Source organism: Falco naumanni, chromosome 5 (genome assembly GCF_017639655.2).
Source record: "Falco naumanni isolate bFalNau1 chromosome 5, bFalNau1.pat, whole genome shotgun sequence".
NCBI classification, from domain to species: domain Eukaryota; kingdom Metazoa; phylum Chordata; class Aves; order Falconiformes; family Falconidae; genus Falco; species Falco naumanni.
The window spans coordinates 55,822,489-55,838,287 of record NC_054058.1 but is presented as its reverse complement, the minus strand read 5'-3'; positions in this window follow the sequence as shown (position 1 = coordinate 55,838,287).

Here is a 15,799-nt window from a genome sequence, read left to right as displayed (position 1 = left end):
AGATAAGTCTGTTAGCCAAGTAAACTGTAAAGTGTAAGCTGCCATTTTCAAGCATTTTAATGCATGTTAGTCTCCAGACATGCATATTCCATTGAATCCAGTGGAAATATTCATGTGCATTCAGTTATTCAGCTGTGTGCCTGTAGTATTGGGACTCTGGTAGGAAGCAGAAAGCTGACATAAAGCCACTGTTTTATAATATTCAGAAACACTTTAGCCTAAGAATACCAAATGCACCAAAGTCAGAGTAATCATGTGCTCTGCTTTTGACCAGGGGCACAGTCTGGTGCATACACGTGAGTTTTCTGTTTATCTCTGATAGCAATATAATGATGAATAAAACTAAAACTACCTGAATAGCATTAACAGGACAATCTCTAAAAGTGAACAGATACAACAGAACTTGCATCTTTCATCAAGGTTTTTATACAACCCATGAAGAAACAAAATTGGATTTTGCAAGGCTTAGTTGTTTTGGGTGGTAAAATGGTGGAGATTTTTTTGCAATGCTATTTATGAAAATCTGTTCTGAAAAAAAGTTGAAATACTAATTTTTCATTTGTTCATCTCTGCTCATCTCGTTCAGCCCATTCACTGCAAAAGCAGCAGCCTTCAGAATGAAAAAGTGGGACAAGCTGCCTCAGGTAGTGAAACTAGGGAAAAAACTATGATGAAGGAACCAAAAGGGTGTAAGAGGCAGGGCTTTTTAATGAATATTTTGATGGCCAAGAAAGTGCAAGGCCTAGAGACTTTTTGGGTCTCAAGAGGAGGGCAGGTTTTCAGAGGGCTTTCCAGAGATGACAGTCTCAGCAATGAAGCCATCAGCAGAAAGCTGCCTACATCCAAGGGTTTTCCAGTGGACCTAGAGCAGGGACACAACAAACCATGGGGAATGCTTGGCTCACTGTGCTAAGCACTGAAAAGATACAGGGAACCCCACGTATTCCCTTTCCCATCCCACAAAAACACCCTGCAGGAGTGAGATCTACTTGCAGAGCTGAAACGAGAGTTAAAAAGATGCACACAGCAATGGGTCATTAGGTACACTTTTGCCAGTGATTTCCCACGTATACCCAAACTCCATTTAAAACAGAAGTCTCCTATCAGGCAATCCTTTGAAATTATTTACTTTTTTATGGTTGCAAAACCTGGCAACATAATACCTTTAATGGAAACCCAAATAAACAGCATATGCTGCGAAGTGTCTGTGAGTGGGTTTTATGGGTTTGAATTCTTACGTCACATGCTGGTAACAATTATGACTCCAGCAAATGCCTTGGGGACATAGAAGAGCATATATAGAGTTTTAATGAAGGTATAAACTGATAATGTTTATTTTAAAAGTATATTATCATGCTGAGAGAGGAGGCGGGGAAAATGTCATAAATAATGAAAAGATTTATTGTTGCAAAGTGCTTTACAAGTGTTACAATATATTAAAAAATAGTGGTCCCCAATAAAGGTGTTGGCTGCACAGGGCAGTCTCACTGGCTTGGCAGCAAGCACCACAAAGACCCCATGGACTGGGGCTAGATGGCAAGGTGACAATCTTCAGGCTGACGGCTCGTGACAGTGATCATCTGCCCTTGGGCTGTCTGGTCCAAAGGGATGACACAGACGTTTGGTGATTTACACAGACTGGGACATACAGGGCACCTTTGGGAGTATCCCTACACCTTGTTGGGATAAACTGTTATCAGCTGTGATTATCCAGATCTTGACATCCTTTTGAGCATGCTTGGTGCCAGCTGTAACCAACCTTTAGTCCTTGGTGGGAGCCATTTTCTGCACATATTGCCAAGTTAAGACAACAGTATGTGACTGCTTCAGCTGGAAATGTTTTAAAACCAACTCTGGTGTGGCTCAGTGTTCTCATCCTCTTCCCATCCCATACTATGCTCATCTCCTTTTTTTTATTTTAAAATCTTATTTTCACAGTACCAGAAACATGATTTATTTGTCCCATTAATAGTTGAAAGAAAATTCCTTTACAACATCATAACTGTCCCATGTACAACCCTCTTCTCCCCAAAACTCTAAGATCCCACACTGTTATGAGACTATTCCACAACTGATGTATTTATGATCAAGCATTTCTTGGCCATATTTGGTGTGTGTTTAGCTGTTTCAATATGTGTTCAGTCCACATATACTCAGCAATCGAACAGTTGTTGTATGTAAAGAGCAATCATTTTATGAACAACTTCAGTGGCAGCTTTCCAATGGCGTGAGAGAGTCAGATCACTGCCGTTTGGTATCCTGCCCTGGTCCCACCCAGCAGAAGATGTTGGCAAGGTGTGCGAGTGCTTAGGTATATTGAGACTAAGATTTGCAAAATGGTCAGAGCAGGTGCCAACTAGCGAGTCATGGGAGGAAAACCAGAAATCATCTAGGGACCTGAACCCAGACCTACCCCACTCTGGTGAATGCTGTAACTTTGGTACCAGAGTCATTTTTAGACATGCTTATTTAAACCCATACACATCGCCTGAACTGTGCTGAGGTGGCAGATCCCCCACACTGCAATCCTGCTGACACTCCAAGTGGGTCCAAGAGCCCCAGCATGATCCACTGCTGCAGATGTGCAGGGACATACCAAGGCAGCCCCATGGTGGAGGTGGCTGTTCTGCAGCCACTGAGGGGGAAAGGGAAGATTTTCTTACTGCTCTGGAAGGAGGAGCCTGGCTGAGCTTGTCACTTGTCCCCAACGGAGGGCTTTCGATCTTCGTCCAGGAGCATGAGGACTTTGGACAGGACATGCGAGCAGTGGGAGAGGCTGGCGGTGACTGAAGATCATAAAGATCAGTGCCTTCGCCTGCAGTGCGAGCTCCTAAATCATCCAGGGAAGGCATCCAACAGCTTTACCCTAACCCACCACATGTGGGATACGTGTTTCCCAAACGAATGTTTTATGGGAAATACAAACTAGAAAACATTGATCCAATCCTGCTCTGTGCTTTTACCATTGCCCCCCCCCCCCCTCCCCAGATGGTGCTGCTGTCATGAGCGCTAATGTTGCCCTCACGCTTCGGTCCGGCAGCCTGGCTTCCTCACCAGTTGATATCCCCATGCACATGAATTATCAGATGACCCCACTAACAACATGCTTTGTCTCCCATCACCTGGATGGCTGCAAAAAACACATCCACTCCATCCTTACTCAGCGAGGGTGGAGGGGCTGTGTTTCAGGGACAAGCAGCAGGTGGTTCTCTCCTGGGTTTCTGAGCACAGAAGCAGGGGGAAACTCATGGGGAAACTGCATCCTGGCACCCTTTGTTCTAACACCTCCCAACCCTGCCTGCTCCCACTCATGCGAAAAGGCTCCCCTGTTCACCCTATATTTAGAACTAGGCCAGTGCTCAGAACTGACTGGTGTAGTAAGTACCCTTATTCTCTGAGGGGAAGGAGGAAATCCTGGCTCTGATGAGCTTACAGGCAAAACTCAGTCATTTGCTTTATTCTAACAGCACTTAGCAGATGGGTTTCACTGCTAGTATGAAGCCCTGCACCTCCTTCCAAACTGCTTTGTGATATGACTGCTGAAGTACTACAAGATCAGCATTTACTATGAAGCTGAAATGTTAATATTTATACACTGTGTCCACTGGGATGCAGTAATTCATTTTTTATTAAGAAACTATTAAAGCATTTTTCTAAATTGCCCCAAATACGTTTCCCACCTAAAACATGTTGTTCTGTTTTTTTCCTCCCCTACCTTTGTCTTTTCAGCGTGTGGCTTTGATCTTTGTGCTTCACAGAAAAATGCTTACAATCCTTCACAGAAAGGTTCTCTTAGCTTACAGCTTTATTCAAGAAATATGGTGGATCTGTAGCCAGGCTGTTTTAGGAGAACTTATGAAGAGAAGTCTACTTGCTGAGTACCAGAACAAAAAGGTTTGCTTCCTCAAACGTTTAGGAAGACACTTTCCCGTATAGAGAAGTCTATTCTGATTTTGGTTACACGTTGTACCACACCTTATAAAACTTGGCCTTTTAAAGAATGAATGAGATTTCAGGTACTTCATTTCTTAAAAAGCCTCTAAGAATGCCGCAGCAAGTCCATGCAAGTCTTCCTGAACGCTTCCCTGGGGTTCAGACAAGCATGAACCCGGTAGCTACAAACAAGTTCCCACCTGCCGTAACTCCAGGGTAGGAACTGACCACAGAACAGAGGGTAAGAATTAGTAATTTGCCATAATCCAAGATTGCTACAGTTTTATTGCATGTCTCCACAAATTACAGATGTATGTGGAACTAATGGTTTTTCTCAGCACTGATATGTGCTCTGCTCAGAGGTATGGAATTAAGAGCAGAAAGATTATTACACAACAATTAGCACTTAGGCTGCTATTACTGTAGTTTACTGAAAAAATCCAGGAAAAAAGTTAATCGTATCTATGTATTTTCTTTCTCCTATGCTGTTTTAATTCTTTTTCTTATAATTTCACTTCTGTCTGCTAGAAGCGAATAGGATGAAAGTAGTAAGAAATCCCAGCACATTACAACACAGATCTGAAGTGCCGTTGCTGTTTGTTTTGTTGTTTAAGCTTCATGAGAGATACCGTTTGCAGGAAAGAGATGCCAGCCACCCTGCAAGGCCAAAGAAGAACTCAGGCAAAGGTAGAGGAATTAACTTTTATCCTGTCCCAAAGCCTTTGAATCAAAATTTGACCCAGGTCTCTGAAAGCTGAGGTGCAGCACATCCAGGGAGGACCTCACCAAGTGCTGTGCTAGCAGGCTCTCAGCTTTGCCCACTTGCAGCATTAGCTGCTCACATTGACTAGAGAAACTAGACATGAGAATCTCATTTGGTTGCAATACCTAATGTAGGTTAGGGGATATAGGTGCTAAAAAGGTGCTTTTGGCCCAGGAACAGGCACCTGTTCTGGGAAATGTGCTGTCAAAAAGGATCTGAATAAAGAAAGGAAACAACCTTTAAAATAAAAGACTTCTCTTTCCCATGCAATGGCTCTACAGGATGAAATAGAGAAGAGCTGGGTTTTTGGAGTTCCCTGGAGTTCAAAAATCTTCTGAAAATTAATAGAAACATTAGTGTCTCCTGCTGAGGGCTGTAGCCTAATTCACAGGCACTGGAGAACGCATTTCTCTCCATGACACCCAGCAGGTTTGCGTGACACCAGGGTCGGGGTGGTCTGGAGCTGTGGCTATTAAATTTTGCAGGGTGCCAATGCTGGAGACTTTGGATATGTGCACAGCTGTGTGTGCTCGTGGGGGTTGTCCAGGGAGAGCTACCTGGGTATCTGAAGGAGAGTGGAGTGATTGTAAAGCCCAAGGTCCTCACTGTCTTCACCCAGGACTCAGTGCATTCAAACACAAGATTTGCTTTTCTCATTAAGGAAGGTGCCAACTAAGACAGGCTTCTTTAGACAGTGTAGTGAGTCATGGCAAGGTGGGCCCTTGCAGGGCTTGGGATGTCACGTTCAGCCACACAGGAGTTACCCTGGCAGCCCCGCCTGCTCCTGAACACTGGAATCCTGCAGAGACCCATCACTGCCCTCCTGGCTCCAGCTTTCCGCTGCTGGTTCCCTTGGCTCCTGCTTGACCACACCAGCCCTTCCATGACTGCCCCTGAACTGCATCACAGGATGGCATCTCTGCTGTTGTTTCAGTTGTTTCCAGGCAGCTTAGATTGAATTGGAAAATGTTGGAAACAACTCAGGGAGAGGGGAGAGGAGAGGGTGCCCCTAGAAGCAGCACAGATTTGAGCCCAGCTAAAGTGGCTGTGCAGCTCCAACCTCATGCTCCTTCACCCCTCTTCTTTTGGTTTTTATTTTTCCCTTCTGATCCCTAAAAGTTCAGGTCTAACTTGCCTTTTTCTTCCACCGTCTCACGTTTCCTTTCTTCCATAGCTTCCATTACTCACCTCCTGCCTTTTTCTCTTCCATAGTCCATCACCTCCATCTCCTTGATCTGGCAGCATTTGCTGGATGCATGCAGGGTAACCTGTTGGCAGGCATACGACTGAGTGTTTCAGTGAAACCCAGCTTGGTAGATGGAACTCCATGGCTCTGGACAAGGTATGGCTGTACGAAAACAGACATGACAGCACAAAACATGGTGACCAGCATGCAAGTGAAGTTTCCATTCTGCCCCTTCAGGCTGCATAGCAAAAAAGAGCTGAGGGAGAGAGGCAACAATAACTGGCAAAACATTATAATTCATGTAGTGTGTAATCCAAAATGCCTGGAGTTCAGTGTAAATCTCTGTATTTACTCCAAGGTTTGGTGTGAGAGTTGTAGGTGAGGCTTGAGCCTGTGAAACTCAATGAGAGGGCTCCCACATCGCCCTCAGATTGTTTCCTCTGTGAAGAAAGGGTGCAGGGACCAAGCTGTGAGCAATACTGAAGGATATAGGGAAGACTGCTCAAGATTCTCATATGCCTTTTGTTACACTATGCGAGCGAGGAGAAAAGAGGTGGCTGGAAATCTAAAATGGATTAAAAGAAATACACCCTTTTTTACCCTCTGCAAAGATTGCTCAGTGGGATAAAATTTTTAAACTGACAGATAATAGTAATACCTATATTTATACCAACTGAATCGGTGGCTGTCCCAGTAGAGTTACAAAATCTTCAGATGAAGTGTTTTCAGTACTTTGCAGTGTAAATGCTGACCCTGCTTCCTTGTCCCCAGATAACTCTGATCCTATAAAATGAATAAGATACATTTTAGATTTGCCCTGGAAAAGTACTGTTGCACTATCCTAATGTTCCGAAGAGAAGTTGTGTTTATTTAACACATGAACATTAGCAGCCAGGCAGGACATTATGATCCATGGAGAGCTGCACTTTTAAACTCAGGAAGTACAAATCAACCTATTTCTCATTAACCTTATCTCAAAAATCTAGTCAATGGGAGATACTCTTAAGTTTACTCCTTTTTCAAAAGCCTTTCCCTCCTCCAGGACTGCTGGTGTTTGCTGCCAAAGTTAGCCATCAAGCTATCTGCTAACTACTTCTTGGATTAAGACATTCTTCTCAAATTGTTTATAGGCTGCTCCCCTCCATTTCTGCTCTGGTCCAGACCTCTGGTTTTTAAATTACATACTGTGTTAGGCATCTTATCCCATCAATCCATGAGATCTCTTCTCTGCTCTCCTAGTTTCCTTTTATTCTAAAATAGATGGGTGCCATATGACTAATCTCCCAACACAATTAATTTCTTGCAAACCTGTATCATTTTAGTGGTTTTTCTACCACACCTTTCCAATCTTAGCAATATTCTTCCCATAACAATACAGTCAGGCTCTCTCTCGCGGCACTCAGAAAGGGCTCTCATCAGTGTGCTTGACACTGCTGGAATAGCTTCAGTGGATTAAAACATCAGGCCTATGTACCCGAAGAGCTCGCTTGGCTTTCTGACAACTGCCTAGCAGGGTGCAGATGTTTTTAGTTTATTCCCCATTTACCACCAAATGATTTCCCCCTTAAAATTAATAGAAGAAAAATATTTGGAAAGTGATAGCTGGTTGTTAGATATTACTTTAGTGTTCCTGTTTATATTTTTCTTTTCTTTTCTTTCCCATATGTGCTTGGTTTTATGATCTTGCAGGGTTGTGAAATTATGATTCAGCAAAGCACTGAAGGTGAGAGCACGGCCCCACTGATGCCATGGCCTCCGCTGCAGCCAGGGCCTCCTCCCCAATGTGCCTTCTGGTGAGGTGCTAAGCTTGGTCACCTCCGTGACAGCACCCGGGCTCTGGGGTCACCATCACCTTCAGGATGTGAGGAGCTGGTATGCATGGTGCTGGGAGCAGCAAAGGAATGGGCTGTAGCCGGGGGGGTGGTGCTGTCTCCATGTTTGCCCTGGACATGGTTTTGGGATGCAGCATGTGGATGAGGGAGGTTTCAAAAGGTTTTTAAAGGGGGGTACAAAGAAACCCCCTGTTGTCTCTGGTTTATTGCTTTTGGGGACATTGAGCCTCTCGATCCAGACCATATCAAGGCTGCAGGGAAGAGGAGGCTTTTGATTCATAGAGAGTTGATAGTATCTATTGAAATTAATTCCATATGGGGAAGTAAGAACAGTCTCCACATAGTAACACCCAGTGTGGAGCATACCGCCGATTTTAGGCTATGACTCTGAAAACTCTTGAAAGCAGAACATATGTTTTAGGACGGGTTGAATATACCACAACCCATGAGATATCTAAGGCAGCATGAATATGTTTTGTATAACCCATGAATGCAAAAAAATAGTCTCAGAAGGCTTGAAACTTTTCTTATACATATTTGGTTCAAATGAGTGTAACTGTGGTTTCTGCAGGGTCGTTCCTCATTTACCCTCATATAATGAGAATACACCTCTGTCTTCTAACTGGGTCTTGTTGAGGTCTAATCTAGGTGTTCAGATGGACCTTTAGAACACCTAGCCCAGGTGGAGCTTTAGAACAGCTCCAGTGAAGTGCTGTTAGGTATTACCTCTGCTGCTCCTGTGCATCTCCCCTCTCTTCCTTTCAGTTGAAGAGGCTCTTGAAAGCGTTTTGGTCTGGTAGGTCGACTTCTTCAGTGGCATAAGGCAGAGTGGTTTCATTGATTTCCTAGAGCTACACAGATTCACACCATCTGGGAAGCTGACACAAAGGATTTATAGTGATAGTAGGTACATCATACTTTTATTATTTCCTGATGTTGTTTTATTGTTATGACATCACATTTTGGACAATGATAATTCAAAAGCCTCTGTTTATAGCCTTTTTACTGGGCTGTGTGGATGAAGGTTAAGACTGTTCAAAGGCTCGGCTCTGTAATTTTCACTCAAACTCAGCCTAGCAGGGGCAGAGTCAGCACAGCAGGACCAAGCCCAGCGGCGGTGTTGGTAGAAACATGGGCTTCAATGAACCAATCCAAATCACAGGAACTGTCTGGCTTTTTTTGATATGTTTAACTGCAATATTATCTATAGCTAAGGGAATTTGATCTGGTTTGGGCTTGCAGTCTCCCATGCCCTGATACCATCATCTGCTCTGAATCAGAAAGAGCAGCGCTGAAGAACTTTCTAAGTCTTGAAGAAGCTGCTGGCTCTTATTTGAAATATTTGTCCTTTCTGTCTGTGACATAAGTGCACTCACTGAGCAGCATTTCTCAGCTGAGATGGCTGTTCTCCACCAGAAATTTAAAACTTGGAGCATTTTTTCCTGTCTTTCATCCTCAGCCCACGAGCAACTTGACTGGACAGAAAGAACCTGAAGTTAAGTCGTGCAGTTTCTACCTTCACTGCAGTGAGACTTCTTTTAAGGAAGATAAAGAAATACGTCTTATGTAGAAATGTATTTTGGCAAGATGGCTAGTGGGTGAGGACACATAAATTCTTTAGTCTAAACCTCCAATTAGCCTTTCGTCTGTAATGAATTGTTCTAGGTGATTTAAAGTTGAAACTGTTTGACAAATTAGAGAATTCAGATGAAGAAAGACCAGAAGACAACTATTTTATACTACACAAAATGCCTCCCACTGACTGCTCAGCTGGTGCAGCCCACCTGGCCCACCCATCCTTTGGGAGAGACTGCAAGATTCACATTAGCTGGCATATTTGTTGTGACCATTGACCCGGTTCCCCCCACTTCTTGAGTGCTGCACCGATGGCTGAAGGAATCATAAGAAAAATACACAATAAAAAAGTGTAGCAATAACATGACACTTTATTTTTCTCTTTTGTTTCCATGGATTAGATGTATACTTCTGTTTCTTTGAGGCTTGAACTGACAATATAACAAATCAACATCTCCTTGCAGGTATGTGACAACATTGTATAGCAGGACTTCAAAGCATGCATGAAGTCATAGTGCCTCTGATGTACTAGGGACATCAAAGAAGGGACTGGCACATGTGAATAAGTACCTCTAAGTTTTAAGTCTGAAATTACCCTAGCCTTTGAAGAGTAGCATTCAAGGGATAGCTATGGGAATGCCTACCTGCCCCAGGCAACGGGTCGGGTCATGGTGGTTCAGTGGGGAAATGTCTGTCTGTACAAAATCTGTCCCTTTCCCAGCCTGCAGTGAGTTATTTCTGTGATACTGGGACAGAGAGCCTGAAGCTTATTTCGGATTTTATGCACCTACCCTTGTGCATGTCATGAAGACAACTGGCTTATCTCCCCTTGGAGACACAGCTGAAAGAGGAGTGCAAGGGTGAGAGCAGTTGCTCATGAGTAGGAGCTTTCAGCTCAGCAATGTAATTGGAAACAACACATATTCCCATTTTTTTGGGAGCTAGGTTAACATCACTGTCTCAGCTTCCTGAGCAGTCAGTGGGGAGGGATCGGTGATTCATCCCACCCACCTTAGACCCATATTTTAGGAGTGAATGAGTTGCCCTCTGGCTGATGAAAACCTTAGATGAGACATCTAACTTCTCAATGACTAAAGCTTGGTGACACAGATCTGCTAAATGCAGAAAACCTGTTTAATTTGGCTACTCTTTTGACCTTTATTTGGAAAAAAAAAAACACCCAACCACTAACTTTTCATCAACACCGAACACTTAAGTTTACTCTTTTATTTACTACTATCCCACTGCTTCCTGGGGTCAGCCTGCCTTGTCTTGTGGCCATTTGCCTCAACTGAAAACATGATGTGGCTGCACTAGTACAGTCCCCGACAATTCCATAGACTATGAAGGCACCTGCTCATTTACTGATGATGTCAAAGTGTCTTTAACTGCCCTTGTGCATGTGGTAAGGGAGAAGAACTTATCCCAAAGGTTTGCACTGCTGACCACTATTGCAGGGCTTTGTCACTGAGAGACTCGGTCCCCTTGGAGCAGGGAAGCCTTTTGATATTTGTCATTGGGAAACAGAGAGAGACACACACCCAAGGTGTCTGTAGCCTTGCAGCTCATTGCACCACCCTCCTGGCAGTGTAAAATCATGTCTGTACATCTTAATTACCCACTGCAAAACTGGGCGGCTGGTGCAGGTGCACTGAACTTACAAAACCAGGGAGTGTTCAGAAGTTTCTCAGATGAAGTTTGGCTTTTCTCTGCTTAGTCTCCACTGGATAGTTTTATTGAAACCAACCATGGGTGAAAGGGAAACTTCATGTAAACCAATTTAACGCTCTACATACAGTACAGCAGCCTTAGTGAGGTAACTAAAGCAAGGCCAGGTTCAAGGCCAGATCCTGCAAAGTGCTAAATCCCTCGCATTCCACGACAGGATGATCAACATCATCTTGAATGAGGCCCTTAGAATGTAGCATGCTTGGTCAGCTTTCAAAGGTGCTTCAGAAGAAGTCCTGATCTTACCTGAAAGTAAGGGTCTTTCAAAGCCACTCTGTTGTAGAGCATAATGGATTTGGTGCATTAGTTGTGACAGCATGGAGCAGGCAGGGAGCGGTTACTTCTGAATAGTTTATGATCTGTTTCCTAATTTTTTAATTTTCCAAAGTAACTCATGGCTATGCCTAAGCAAACAGCAGAATGTTAAGTTTATTAGGAGTTGTGTGTTAGCTTCTGAATTTCCATAAAGTATTTGAGCAGAAGAGAAGCAAAGTGTGTAAACAGCACAATATTTGCCATCTCCCATCTCAAACAGCTGGTGTGAGTAAGGGCAGCAGTCCCAGCCTGCTGATACACTCAGGGCTGCCCTCTGCTCTGCTTTGCATGTGTGCATGTGGCTGGTTTTGAACATTTTTGTATTTCCAAGACAAGCTTTTAGACAAAATTCAGGGCCCTGGATGCAGTTTCATTTAGAAAGACAAATTGAGTCAGATGTTGCTTGACCTAAGTCTGCCTCTTTGTGAGGAATATGCTGCGTCTGGTCTCCTGAGCAGAGGAGGAATGCACCAAGGAGCCATATGCAGCTTCTTTGCCCACAGGTTTAGTCTTTGTAGTCTGCACTTGGGCCAAGAGCTCTTGCTAAACTTCCCTTGGGCCATGCTCCCAGTGCTACTTGCATTGCTTTGTTACTCCTTTCTCCGCTTCTCTTTTTCTCTTGCTTTTTTCACATCTAATTTACTATAATAACAAGAAAATGTCTTTCACTCATTTCTGCGTAGGGAGCAGAGGTTGCAATTTTAGTTGGTCTTCACTTCCATGAAAAAGAATAATTACTGCTAATGCTCATTGCCATAAGCAACTCCAGTAAGATTTCACCTGACTCCCCAGCACTGTTTTCTCATCTGTCTCTGTCATTTGTGGGCACCCCCATCTGTGCTTATTTAGCCTCATGATTTTGCAGGTGTTACCAGAAAAATCATTATTTATCCACAACCATTTACTTTCAGGGCTGCACATCCTAGGAGTGTATCTAAGACCTTGAGATGCCCTGTAATGTAGAGTTCAGAAAAGTACAAAATGTAAATCAATGCACTACAAGCTGATCTAAGTCAAGACTTCATGAGAAAAAGGAATAGTAGAGGTCATCCTTTCCAGGTCAAGGCTAACTATTGAAAAGAATGGAAACAGCCTTGAAATTGTTGAGGGAAAAGGGATAGACAGAGATTATGAATGCTTCCTGTGTTCCATAGGAAATGAAAACTTCCTATTTTCCTTTCTTAAGCCTATTTCCTATCGAAATCAGGAGCTATACCATTTAATTGTGTGTATTGGTTAAAAAAGATGGGGACTATTTTCACATAACACATACATATAACAAACTGAGGTGTTTTGTGTTGAATTCTGACAGAAGGAAGCCAGCTTCCATTCCCAGCACAGATAATTAAGTGCTGATGAAGCTTTAATTCTAAGGATTTTAATCAGAAGCTGTAACTTTTGCCCCTATAAAACTGTGAATAATGATGCACTGAAATTTATTTATAAAAACAAATGCCCTTATTGGTCTGGATAATACAAGGTTTCTGACACTCATTCAGGTCTCCTACCCTGTGTCATGTCACTGCTGTGTTGTTCTTTTAAATACAATACAACACTTTGCGGAGTGTGCCAGAGGCATATGTGATGGGGAATCACCAGACGCCTTTGAAAAATCTAAAGTAGACCCTTTTTTTTTTTTTTTTTTAGGTGTTAAAAGTATGCAGTCACAGTTATGGTCCTGCTGTATAGCTTCACGCACCCAAAGACAGAGATGTGTCTCATGATTGTAAACTTTGCAGAGGTGAGGGTGGAGTTTTCATTATGGCCACTTCAAACACAAGTTCTGTATCATGAGCTTTGCTACACATGGTGTTGCTTAGGGCAAGACCCCTTTCTCCCTGCAAAGAAGGTGACTTGTTGACCAGTCATGGTGATACCTCTGAGACCTATAAGGACTATAATTGGACAATGAGGTGGATGTCAAGGGCATTGTTAGATCAGCTCTATGTGGTCCTGCTTTTCTCCCGCTTTTTTCCTGCTTTGGGGAGACCAAAACTCTGGATCATGGCAGTAAATGCCAGCAGGTGACATTCTCCAGGTCCTGGATCTCATTGAAGTTACTGTGTGTTTGTTATGATATAAATGCCAAACCTAAACCATCCTGAACTGAGCACATTATGAACCTTTAGCAAAAATAGTCATATAACAGTGCCTTAGATAGAGATTAATTTGTCTTGGCCCCAAACGCAGCTGCAGTCTAGGAGTGGTAATTCATTGTAAACACCTTTAGAGCCTGTCAGGCCTCATAAGCCCCCTGTCTTAGACTATGATGTAGCTTTAAAGACAATACTCTGCAGTTATGTATGACCAAAGCAACTCCTCCTATGCTTCTGCTGAGCTAATTTGTTTGCAAATGTTGATTTAAATTTTAGTTTTTATTATGTGATATTGCTAAAACTGTGAGTTTATGGCAAATGTGTTCCAATGCAATAAAAATGTGCTTATTTTTCAGCCTACTCCCTGAACTAAGAATAAAATGCCTAAAGGGACTATATATATTTAATAGATTTTCTGAATTAAAAACTCCTACGATGAAAATCATAATCTTTGGTGGTCCCACAGAATATTTTGTGCTGACATACATATATAATGTAATGTAATCTTGTTTTTTGATGGGACTTCTGCCTTTGCTAAGTTTCCTCTCTGGCTAATTAATGTTTCTGCCTACCATTGATTTTTCAGATCCACCCAGCTTTCATTTGTTATTTTCTTTCACTGGTTATTTTAATAGCATGCCTTAATGTAGCATATGTTTGGATTCCTGCTTCAGTTTTACCCTAGCCATTACTAACAATGTAAAGCTCCTCCTTTATATGACAATGCTAACGTTTTTAGCTGTGCTTAATTAGCCCCATTTTAGTAGGGAAGCACTGTTGAAGGCTTGTGTCTTATCTCCTAATGTTTCAATTTCCCCTTTTGCTAGCAGATAAAAGCTGACGATAATCCTGTGCTGCAACTTTGGGACACAACCATCTGCAGCCTTATTTTAGAGTGTAAACAGGCAGATTGCTTCCTACTTCAACTGCTACCGCAGTGGACTGTTATCTTCAGGCTAAACTTAATTACATTCATGTATCTTCAGAGGATGTTAATTATGTGAAGATGCTTTCTTTTTCTTGAATACTGGAACAAGTGCACTGCAAGCCGAGAACAATAAAGGGGTGAAAAGCATTCAATCACAGGTGGAAAGGAAAGAAATTAAAAAAAAAATTTCCAATAGGCCAAAAGGTTGTTTATATGGCAAAAGGAAATAAAAGGTGGGAAGAAAAAAAGACATGTTAAACCTTGCTGTCACATGGAGGTGAATCAGCCCAGAGGGTAAGAGCAACAGCAGAGCTCATCACACCAACTGAAGGACATGAGGACAGTCAGAGCAGCAACTCAGCTAGAGAGGGACTTGCATGCCAGAGACGTCCTGGAGCAAGGTGCATGGGGCGGCTTCACTCCTTGTGCACCTGTGAGTGACGTGTGGTGGCAAAGGAATCCAGGGTTCCCCATCACCAGTGTCTCCTAGCATGGCATACAACCTGTGGCTCCAGGAGCCAGGCAGGAAGAAAGCATTAACCCATATCAACCGTACCACCTTTGAAACATCCATACAGCAAGGATGTCTGTATTTTTCAGACAATGTATGTAAATCACAGTGGCAGATGCTCATTTGACTGAGCAAGTAGATGTAATAAAGCCTCAGTTAGTGTTATTTCTGAATGAAGGCGGCATATAGCAGTTGGACCTGTATTTGTACTAAAAGATATATGCTCAAGTACTTCTTGTATGTTTAAAAATTAATGTGAGAGGGAAGATGGTGGGAGATTAAAAAAGGATGAACTGAGAGAAAGAAATTCTACATCCGTGTACACAGAGGTGCTGGGGTGAGAAACATTGCTTCATTCAGGCTTCAGGTGAAGTCTGAGGTGTGACAAATCTGACTGCTCTCTTGTGATCAGAGGAACATGTTGTTGCCATTGCTCTGGATCCTGTCTCTAATGATGACCAGACCAGATGTTTTGGTTTTAAAAAAAGCTGTGGACAATTGAATTGCTGTGCAAGGCACTGGCAGCGCCAGCTTTCAATAATTCCCCATCTTTGTGTGGATGTGATGTGATGGGAGTGGAAAGCAAAAGCAGAAACTTAGTATGACCCTTGCCACAGGCATCTTGGATAAAGCAGTCTTGGCCACTAGACAAACGCAGGCCCCGATCCTGCAGAAGATGGTTAGTTTAATACACACAAATAGTCCCACTGTGGCATAAAGCATGCAGAAGTTTATTGGAAGATGCCCCAAGAAGGGAAGTGGGAGTGAAGCAAGCTGGAGGAATGACTAGTAAGAAGTAGAAGGGAGCTAAGCACAGGGTTGCAGAAGTTCAGCCACTTGGCTGATCCATCAGGTGGGTGGGTTACAGCTGGAGCATCACATCAGATAAAATAACAGGAAGAGCTGAGTGATGGCAACCACAGGGAAGACGA